Source organism: Emydura macquarii, unplaced genomic scaffold (assembly GCF_026122565.2).
Source record: "Emydura macquarii macquarii isolate MOO-44397 ecotype Brisbane River unplaced genomic scaffold, CSIRO-AGI_Emac_v2 contig_378, whole genome shotgun sequence".
NCBI lineage: Eukaryota > Metazoa > Chordata > Testudines > Chelidae > Emydura > Emydura macquarii.
The window spans coordinates 889,882-900,412 of record NW_027130515.1 but is presented as its reverse complement, the minus strand read 5'-3'; positions in this window follow the sequence as shown (position 1 = coordinate 900,412).

Here is a 10,531-nt window from a genome sequence, read left to right as displayed (position 1 = left end):
AGGGCTTGTGCCATACATATTTCCCAGATGGGTTGGCCTGCTCAACTGTGAGAGAATACATAATATTCTTTACAGGCCTGAGCCGGCAGGTGGCGGGACTGCAGCAGCACAGCAGTGCTGGTGTTCAGCATGTGTACAGCCCGCTCCCAGCGGGCACGCTGTTCTCATGCATCAAGGTACCAGATGAAGCATAGTCCTGTCTCTCTCCTCATTCTTGCCTAGCTATGCCCAGGACTCTGCACCGTATGCCCAAGCATAGAGCATGCCAGCTGTACTGAACATCAAATGACAAATTGGCTCCTGCTTTGAGAAGGCATTCCTCTAACTGCTGCAATGCTGAGATGGTCACCAGAGCATGCCCTGAAATGTGAGGGAGCTAGTTTATACATGACTGCTGGGGCAGAAATGTATCCTGCTGCACCAAACTGTGTGTCCAGTCCGGTTTTAAGTGTAGCCTTCCTTTAATTGGCCTTGACTCTTCGCGGCTTGGCGCTATCCTGAAACCTTGTCCTACATGCAAGGTGTGTGTTCTCACCTTGAGAGCATGACACAGCGTGACCAGATGCAATATGAGAGCAGAGGTGGAGTGCAGGGGTTTCCTTGCTTGGCTCTGAGAGTAGAATCTAAATTGTCCTGTCCTGAATTGTGTGTTTGCGGTAGCTAACAAGAGGCTACTTCTTGGTAAGAATGTATTTCACATTTCTAAGGACAGGAGAATATTATGAGAACTCGATCTTCAGACTGGCTGAGCTGGGGAGATGGAAGGGCTGTGACCCATGCATTTCCATTTGAAAAAACCAAGCACCCCCTGCCACATTTGAGTGTGTAAAGCAGAGTTCTCCTTTCCACAGTTGCATTGTCTCCCCAGTACTGAACTGATAGGGGAACATGGGCGTTATCTGCCTTGGAGTCTGTGGCTATAGCAAGTTGGTTCCTAGCATGCTCTGCATGCCATCCAAGGGGTGAGAACGCTGGAAGGCTTGACCAACTGCAAGCTGGCCGTTGACACAGTGAGTGCAGACGTAGCACGCGGATATCTCCGGAGTCCGAGTTGGCTTGTTCTGTGTTAATACTAACATGGCTGCAGGGGTCTGGATTTGGAACAGAACTGCTCCGAGGGAAGGGAAGGACTCTGCCCTGTGGAAGCAGCCAGCATGGCTGATGTATTCCTTGTTGCAGAACTGGAAGGTGACTGTTCTGCCAATGCAGCAGACTTTGCCTGGGGTAGCCTGCCATATGCCCTGATGAATTCCCCAGTTGAGTGCTGGGCTGCACTGGGGGGGGGGCTGAATCATGTTCTGGAATGTACAGCAGCAAGACCCATGCTGGCCCATCAGTGCTGCATGGCGGCTGGCTTTGTGGGTGGCTTTGACATGGCCTCTGCATGCAGAATACCTGGCCAGGGCTGGCATCTCCTGTGCTGCTGAGCCCTGAGTCTGGCCCGGGGCATGGCTGTGAGTCTCCCATGTGCCCCAGCTGTCCTGTTGGAGCCTGTGTGGGTGTGATGGACAAGGCCCAGCTGCTCATGGCTGAGAACTGCAGCAGTGGCTGGGCCAGCCCCACATGTGCACGTACCCTGCTGGTGCAGGGGCCCAGGTGGGGCTGTCCTGCTGGTGAGGGAGCTTGAGAGTCACCAGGAAGAATGGAGGGTCCCCCATGCTCCATGTCCTGAGAACCTGCTTCCCCAGTCCCCAGGGGGAGGTTAGTGCTGGCGGGGGCCTAGAGAGAGCCTCAGTGAGAGAGGGACTCTGGACCAGTCAAGTGTAAACTCCTCAGGTTCTGTAACAGATGAAGCATGAAGTCAGTCCCCTGGGCACCCCAATCTGTCTCGCCATCCTGGTGAGAATACCCGTGTGATAGACAGGTATTGTGTCCATTACACCAAGAATTGCAGCAATATTCCGGCTACTCCCACTGCCGAAGAACCAGTCCCTTACCCCAGCTCAGTTGTACCTTCGCTCTCACACCGAGGACAAGACTTGTTGCCAGTCCTATAAGTGTTTACATGTTTATCATAGAGGATGATGAACAAGTTCTGTAGCAGATTGAAGCAGATAAACACTCACACCACTGAGTGCTAAGCGTGTTTCAAAGGTAATAGCTTTGCTCTGTGCGCGCTGGAGGGGGAAGGGGCTCCTTGGTTAATGCCGTGTGCTCCCTGCCCCACACAGAGTCCAAGCAGCAAGGAGATCCCTTCATTCTCTCTCCCCCGCCTGCTTTAGGCACAAACCAAGCAGCTGCTGGGAGGAATTCACTCATCCTAGCTGGGGGGGGAGTGAACAACAGTCTTTTGTCCTCTCTAATGTTCCACTCCAGCTGTCTGGTGTGGCTGGACCTTCCTTGGGGGGCAGGACGCGACCCCTTCTTCATTGACCAGCCCTTCACACTAGTCACTGCTGTCCCCTGTCTGGTGATCGCTGCGAGCGCTCACACCTTCCATGGGGGACACACGCGGCTGGTCTGAGTGATGAGTGCAGGCCGCCACTCACAAGTGTCCCGCCCTTATCACTCATACGTGTGTTAACGGCCGGAGAGTCCGGCTGTGCCTGTCCGTGTTCAGGGGAGACCGTGGCGTGAGCTGGCAGCTGGGCCCCTGGCATCACGCTCTGCCACTGTGCGCGGTTCAGTTCACCTCCCTGTCGTGAGTCAGGCCTGGAGCCAACTGCCTGCGCTAGGGCCTGCCCTGCCTCGCCCTGACTCTTGGGACCGTCCCCAGGGCCCACCAAGCCAGCTGTAGGGACTGTGGCCAGCTGGGACTGTGGGTTGAGTCCGGGCAGATGGCTTGGAGCCATGGCGTGCAGGGCTCACTGGACTCCCTCTCTTCCTCTGCCAAAGCCAGGCAGACAGTTTGCCTTTGCTCTCCGTGGCCCTCGCCCTCTCAGGCCTGCAGGGCCAGGCCGCTGCAGGCAGGGAGGAGGGGGTGCGTCCGCCTTGGGCACCAGCCGAGCTGTGCTGGTGCAGCGGGGTGGCTGTGGCTGGAGCAGGGAGCGTCTCCCGGCTGTGCCAAGCCTGCTGAGCGCTGTGCAGGGTGCTGTGTTGTGGGGATGTGACGTGTGCGGCAGAGAGCAGAGCTGCCCCATGGGGCCTGCTGCCCGATCTGCACTGTACGTGCCCTGGGCTAGCCTGCGCCAGTGCGAGCTGATTTGTGGCCCTGCCCAGCACTTTGTGTGTGTGCAACTGCAGCACTTGTCTGTGCTGAGGTCAGCGCCAGTCTGGCCATGGGACCTGCCAGGCCAGCACCTGGGGAGCTGGGTTCCAAAGCAGAGGGGGTGCCCAGGGCCCCCAGGTGGGGCTCAGGACTGCTGCCTGCTTGCACGGCGGAGCTGGGTGCGGTAAGGACAGGGCTCTACCTCCTCTGCCCACAGGAGGGCGGCAACACTCCACCCAAGGCCTGCCCCCGGGCGTCCTGCCCCCTCTGCACTGGGGCCCTTTGCAGGAAGGGACCTGCCTTGCTCAGCCTGGCTCCCAGACCACGTAGCCGCCGGCGGTTTCAGCGACTGGGCAAGTGGACTCTGCTCTGATGCCAGAGACACGGGCTGCCCTGGGCTGAACCCCGACCCTCCAAGGGGCTTCCTGCCTGTGCTCCCCCCAGCCCAGGAGCCATGGAGCTAGGTTCAGGCTGGAGGTTGGACTTTGTTCAGCTTGGTTTCATTCCCGCAATCCCAGCCTGGGCGTCCACGCAGGGCCCCCGGGGTCAAACACGCGGGTCGCTCCCTGAGGAGCTGGCCTGGGTGGGGTCCGTTACTGGCCTGGAGCTGCCTCCCAGGCAAAGACGGGCACAGGCACCCGAGCTGCATGGCCTCTGCCAGGGCTTGTACCTGCCAGCCCTGGGCCTGGGAGAGCCCAGCTGCACTGGGCTGGGCTAGGGTCGCGTAGGCCTGTGGGGTAGGAGATGGGGCAGGCCTGGCTGGTCTGGGGCCCTTTTCATCCCCGGAGGGTGGGTGACTCAGCAGAACTCAGCCCACAGCGGCCGGGCGAGCACTGGGCGCCGGACCCCAGCCCCCTCCATGTGAGGCAACAGTCCCTGCCCAGGCTCCACACGTGCTGGGAGGGGTGCTGCGGGGCGAGCCTGGGGCCCTGGCCCTGGGTGGGGTTCAGTGGTAGCTTATGGGAGGGGGCTGCCTGGGCCCCACGTGGGGATTGCAGATTGCACTGGGGGGCAGGGGCGGCAGGGCTGTGGGGGAGAGCCGCGTAGTCTGTGTGTTTAGCCCACGCCGGCACCTGGCAGCACAGAGCCTGAGCCGGGCTCTTGCTCTTTCAGCTGCTGGAAATCCCCAGCCCCAAGGCCCAGAGTGCGTATCCCTGGGCTTGACGCCTCGCTCCAGAGCCAGCCCCCAGCCAGGCTGCCTGGACTCTCCTTTCCTGGCTGACACTGGAGCCCCAGGGCCCAGCACCACGGAGCAGCCGCATCCCCTGAGGAAGCACCCCCTGCCCGGGCAAGCGCCAGAGCCAGCTCGGCAGAGCGTGCCAGTCTCAGCAGCCAGCTCCTTCCGCTCCCCCCCACTGCTTCCCGCAAGGCAGCGACGCGGCTCCGGCTCTCGGCTCCCTTCCCGCTGCCAGCGGCTGGCAAGCGGTGGGGGCTGCAGACGGGCCCGGGCTCCATAAACGCTCCCAGCCCTTGTGGCTTTGCTGGCTCCAGTGTGTAAATCAGGCGCAGATGTGGGCGGGGGAGTGGCGCTGTCTTGTGATTATGGCGGGTGTGGCCCCTGATCCTGCCCTGGGGCAGCCCCCCAGCCCAGGAGCCTTGGGGGGCCGAGTCATGGTCTCCCTCCTGAGCACCGGGCCCTTCACCCCAGGGTGTTTGGGGCCAGCTGGCGGGGCAGGCTGGCTCCCAGGCCCAAACTGCTCCTGGTCTGTCTGGCTTGCGGCCCAGGGCAGAGGCCAGGCCATGGCTGTGGGTCATGGCTGTGCCCCTCCCGCACAGCCAGTGGTTCTGGGGTGATGGCCCCGTGCACAGGGGCACCCAGTGCAGCTCTCACTGGGGGAGCAGAGCCAATCGCTGGGACAGAGGGACGGGGGCTGTCGTTCCTGCCGGGCCGTGCTGGGCGGGGCGGTGAGGACCAAGCAGACACGAGCTCCGTGCACCCCCAGCACCATGGGGCCACAGTTCCTGCCCAAAGTCCTGGGAACAACCAGGGCCAGGCCGGCTCCCCCTTCCCGCAAAGGCAGCAGTGGCTGGAGCTGCTGAAAGGCAGGGTCCAGGCTGATGCGCAGAGGCTCTGGGCTAGAGGAGAAGGGCCCAGGCTGCAATTCCCCCTCCTCCCCCCCGCACCGCCCTGCAGACCCAGGCAAGCAGAACCCGATTCTCCCCCACCCCAGGGCAGACAGGAGCTGGGGTTGGACGGTCTCTGTCCCCTCCCCTGGCTTCCTCTGTGGGTTAATGTTTGCTGGGATGGCGCCTGGTTAAAACTTAACAAGGAATCAGTGATTGTCTCTCCTGATTGCCCAGATACCAGGCGCTGGGAGAGCCTGGGGCCGGCACTGGGCTGAAGACTGACACGCTGGGGGCGAGGCAGACGGGCTTGGACGTGCTGGCTCAATGCCTCGTGCATTTGGTGGCTTAAATGTGCTGCCCCCCAGCCTGGCTCTGGCCAGCCCGCAGCTCGTGGTGCTGGGCGCTAGTCCCGGGGGTGGGGGGCAGCCCACTGGTGCCCCCACCTACATGTGACGCAAGAGGCGCCTGCCTGGAAATGCAGCCCCGCTGGGGAGGAGCACAGCCAGTCACGTGCCAGGGCTGAAGGGCCCCGGATCCAATCAAAGCAGCCCAGGCAGGGAGGGGGCAGAAGGGAATCAGCTGGAGCGTGGCCAGGCCCTGGCATGGACCCCGGCTCCTGGGGAATGGCACTGGGGCAGCGCTCCAGCCGCCTGCCTCTCCCCGAAGTGGCTGTGCTCAGCAGGACGGGGCTTGGCTCGGCCTGGCCAGGGGCTGCAGGGCCTCCTGCTCCCCGCTGATAACGGGGCGTGAGAAGTGTCCAAAGGCCGTAGCTGGAGGGAGGCAGGAGCCGCTGGGCTGGGCTGGTTCTCTTGGCGCTGGGCCCTGGGGCCGAGCCTTGTTGACACAGCGTTGGGGGGGTGGGGACGCACCCCCAGCAGGGCAGGCCTGTTCTGGGCAACCTGGGCCATGGCGCTGCTGGCCTGGCCCAGCTAATGCCACGGCCTGTGGGGCTCCTCAGCCATCCCGCTCTGGGCGGCTGCCATCCCTGCCTCCCGGGCCCGGGAACCTGCCTCCCAGACAACAAGGATTCAGGAGAGGCCAACAGCAACTTCCTGACGGACGGCGCCCGGGGCCGGCTCAGCCGCACGCTCCTTCCGCCCGCAGGTGTGAGCGCGGCCCAGGCCAGGCACAAGGACGGCTGTGTTCCCCGCCGCCTCGGCTGCCGTCCAAGAGAAATATCGTTGGCACCCGGCAGCTGGCTGCTGCGGCAGCAGGGACGCAGGCCTGGCACACGGCGCCTGGCCCTGGTGGGTCCCGGCTCGCCCCAGAGACACCCGTTGGGCTGGACACAGCCTCGCTCGACCCCTGCGCCCCCCCTGCCCCCCCGGGCACAGGCAGACACAGGGAGACGTGACAGACACATGGACTCGCACGTGGAGATGCAGGCAGCGGCCCACGCAGGTGCCCATGGAAACGCACACCCGGAGACACGTCATACACGCCCTCGTATGTTCACGCCTTGCACGTGGCTGCGCAGCTGTGCACGAGTGTGTGTCTCCGTGTGCCCAGGACGGGCTGCACATGCACACTTACACATCCACACCCGCTTCCTGTGCACGCCCCGGGACACGTGGACCAGCCGAGAGCAGCTCTCCCCATTCCTCACCCAGCGTGGCTCCTGTGCCCGCGCCGTGCCTGCCCCGCCAGGGGCTGGAGCCATTGAACCGAACTGGGGTGTGGCAGCCCCCCACACCCCTAGTTCAACACCTATGGCTGAGGGAGGCTGGGGGGCAGGGAGTGGTCGGGGAAAGGGGTGGTGTGGGGCAGAGGGTGTTTGGGGAGGGGTGCAGGGGCAGTGTCCCAATCCTGGCTGGTCTGGCTGGTGTGGGGCACAGGCCGGTGGGGCAGCTCCTCCTTGGGGCAGTATGTGGGGCTCCCCTGACCTCCGACTAGAGGCGACCAGCGTGAGGGGCGGCTGTGCCCAGTCCTACACCTTCCTCTGAGCCCCTGGTGCTGGGCGCCACAGAGCCGGGGCGGGGGGCTGCAGGGCCAGCCCAGCCTGGCTGCGCCCGTGTTCCTACCCGTCAGCCCAGCCCCGCCCTTCGCTCGTCAGGCCTGCCACGGAGCGGCTGGCGCGCGGCACCCCACAGCGGGTGGGGAGGAAGCTCTCCGGCTTCCCTGGGGGAGCAGCTGGGGCAGCAGGGCCCGCGCACGACCCCGGGCTGCAGCCGGTCGCTGGCATGCAGGGGAGCAGCAGCGAGCTGTGCGCGTGCAGCGCTCCGGGCTGCGTCTCAGCTCCGCTGTGTGGCCAGGCCGCCCCACTCAGCCACAGGCGCCTGGCTCCAGCTCCAAAGGCACCAGGCCAGACTGGCTGTAACTGGGGAGGGGAGGGGAGGGGAGGGGCGAGATCCCGGCAATTGGATCCAGGCGTGCAAGGCGGAGCCGGGCCGGGCGGCCCGGGGCCAGAGCCAGGGGCTGGGGCAGTTCCTCCTGCCCGATGGGAGGGGCTGCCCCTGCCTTTGCCTCAGCCTGGCCCCCGACAGCCCTGCCCCCTGTCTAGGACCCCCCCACCTCCCTCCCGTCAGCCCCCGGAGAAGCCCTGCAGCATGGGTGGGCGCCCACCTGCGTCCGGCGCTGGGCAGCCAGGGGCTCTGCCGTGGCCAGACCCACGGCCGGCAGACACAAGTCCCAGCGTGCCCTGCTCCACCCGCGCAGACTGGGGGTGGGGGGGGCGCTGCCCCAGCGCCTCTGGGACCATCCACCCCCGCTGCGGGGCCTTCCCCTCGGCTGTGAGCGCTGGTTAAGCCCCAGCACAAGGCGTGGCCCCACGTCTCGCCCCGTGGGGCATGGGGAGCCAGGCGGTGCCCACAGTGGTGAGGTGGAGCTCCAAGACCTGCTGCCACATGGGGCGCCCCCCCCAGACAGGCGCACACGGGCTGTGTGCCCAGCCCCGCCCGGCGCCCCGCAGCCCCTGCCTGTGCCCTCCTTCCCATCTCGTGCGGGGGCTGGGGCGTTACTTTCTGCCTCGGTTGCCTTTTCCATGTGCAGCCGGCCAGGGGCTGGCCTGGCCAGGTAACAAGGGGGCCGTGCCCCAGCCGCGCTGGCCGGGATGGTTGGGTCCTGAGTGCAGGCAGGGGCTACGCTGGCAAAGGGGAGGCCTGGCCGGGCAGGGTGGGCAGGTACCGCATGGCTGCCCTGAGCTGGTCCCGTTTGTCACTTGGCTCATGGGCATTGGGGGGAATCTCACCCCCCAAGCGAGAGCTGGAGTCCCCACTCTGGGATGGCCTCTGGCCCCCGCCCCAGCACCTGCGGGGGATACCCACCGTGCCCCCAGTTCCAGCCCAACGGGGCCTGGATGAACACAGGCGCTGGGCGAGGCGGGGGCTGGTGGGGAGCCCCGTGTGCTCCCAGCCACCCCTTCCCCCACAGGCTGATTGACACAGGCTGCTGCCCTCCCATTGCCCCCTTGGTTAACACCAGCCCTGCCGCCCTGCGAGCAGCCCCATGGCGAGGAGGGCAGCACCTGCTGCTCAGGCTGGCCCTGGGGGAGCGGGTGGTTTCCCCAGCTAACCCCAGTGCTGCCAGGAGCCGTGCTGGTCACAGCCAGGCTGGGCACACACCAGGCATCTCCTTGGAGGGGCTGGGCTGGGCATGGGCACGGTGGGCAGTGGGGTCTGTGGCTGGGTGGAGATGCCAGCCCTCTGCCCACAGCCTCCCCGTTGCTTGTGCCGTCACTACGCAGCTTCCAGAGGGATGCAGATGTCTGTCAGAGCAGCGAGGGACCCGCCTCCACCCGCCGGAGGGCCTGAGCCAGGATACACCCGCAGGTCAGGATCCTGCGCCCGGGGCTGGGGCTGTCTCTCTGCCCCCCAGGGCTGCTTAGAATGACCGTCCGGGCCCCCTCCAGCTCCTGCAGAGCCGTGAGTCGAGGGCAAGGTCTCGGTCCTGAGCTCCAAGCCGCTCGTGGCCCAAAGGCCCAGGATGAAGCCGCTGGTTGTCGCCTGCAGCCGCAGGGACACGCTCCTGTGTGCCGGGAGCAGTGCGATCTCCGCAGGGGCAGCGCCCAGCACCGCCCTGCCAAGAGCGGGAGCAGCTGGGGTGGCCAGGCCAGAAGAAAACTGAGCCCAAAGCACCAGGCACCAGCCCTGTCCCCGTCACTCCATAGCCTGGAGCCAGTAACTCCTGCCCCAGCCCAGGGCCAGGAGCTACCTGCTGCTTGTCCCTCTCGCCCCCAAGGGGGTGGAAGCCAGAGAGAGCCCCAGCTATTCGCCTGGCCCTGCCCGGACTGGCCCCTACCACCCCCGTCCAGCACCCCAGCCGGATTGTGCATGACCCCATGCATGGTTGGTGACGAGCAGCCGCAGGCTGGGCCCGTGGCAGGAGCCGTCCCAGCAGTGAGCAGCGCCCAGGAGATGCCGGGGACGATCAGCACAGATGCAGGGCCGGGAGAGACGGGCAGGCCGGGGTAAAGGTCCGTGCCCAAGCCCCAGCCCCTGGAGTCAGGGGACTACAACAGACTCTCGGTTGGCCTCTGGTCAACGAGTTTCCAGCCCTGGCGGTTGCAGAGAAAAGCCGAGTGTGACCGAGGCCTGCTGGAGTCTGCAGAAAGCCTGAGCCCAACGCTCTGCCCCATACATCTCAGCGGGGTGTGAACACCAGGCCCCTCTGCTCCGGGAGCCCCTCCACTGACCCCGCGCGGTGGGGGCTGGGAGCCCAACTCTGCTCTTCTCCAGCCTGCACGTGGGGTCCTGACTGCAGCAACAGCCCCCAGAGCTGGCGGAGTCGTGGGAAGAGAGAAAATACCCAGAAGAGCAAAGAAAACGCAAGGATCAGAAACGAAACAGGCTGAGCACAGGGCTGGGGACAGACCCCATCTGCACGTGGGTCCACAGGCTGGGCGTGGGGCAGGGAGGGGCAGCCGTGGCTGGGGGCTGGGTCTGTCGGTACCTGCTCTGCCCTGAGGAGGGCTCACGCCAAGGCAGGGCAGGCCAGCGAGGCTGTGCGGGGGTGGGGGCGGGGGGCTAAGGGAGGGCCCCTGAACAGGAACACACAGACAGACAGACAGACAGAGGCTTTATGAGTCTCTAATGGGCTCCTAATGACAGGCTCAGCCGTTTTATGGCCCCGGCGTGATAACGTCTCTGCTAATTACCCCAGCAGGGAGCAAAGCAGCCGCCTCTGCCGGGGGACGCTGGGCTAGCGAGGGGCAGCTGGTGGTACCCGGCGAGGAGTGGGCAAGACCCTCTGCGGGGTCCCCCCTCCCCCCGCTTGCTCCGTGCACAGGGCCTGGGCCTGCAGGCGGGAAGGGCAATGAGCTGGGGCTGTGAGCGATCTGGGAGGGGGGCGCCCGGGGCCGGGCTCCGTGGGGCGCTAGGC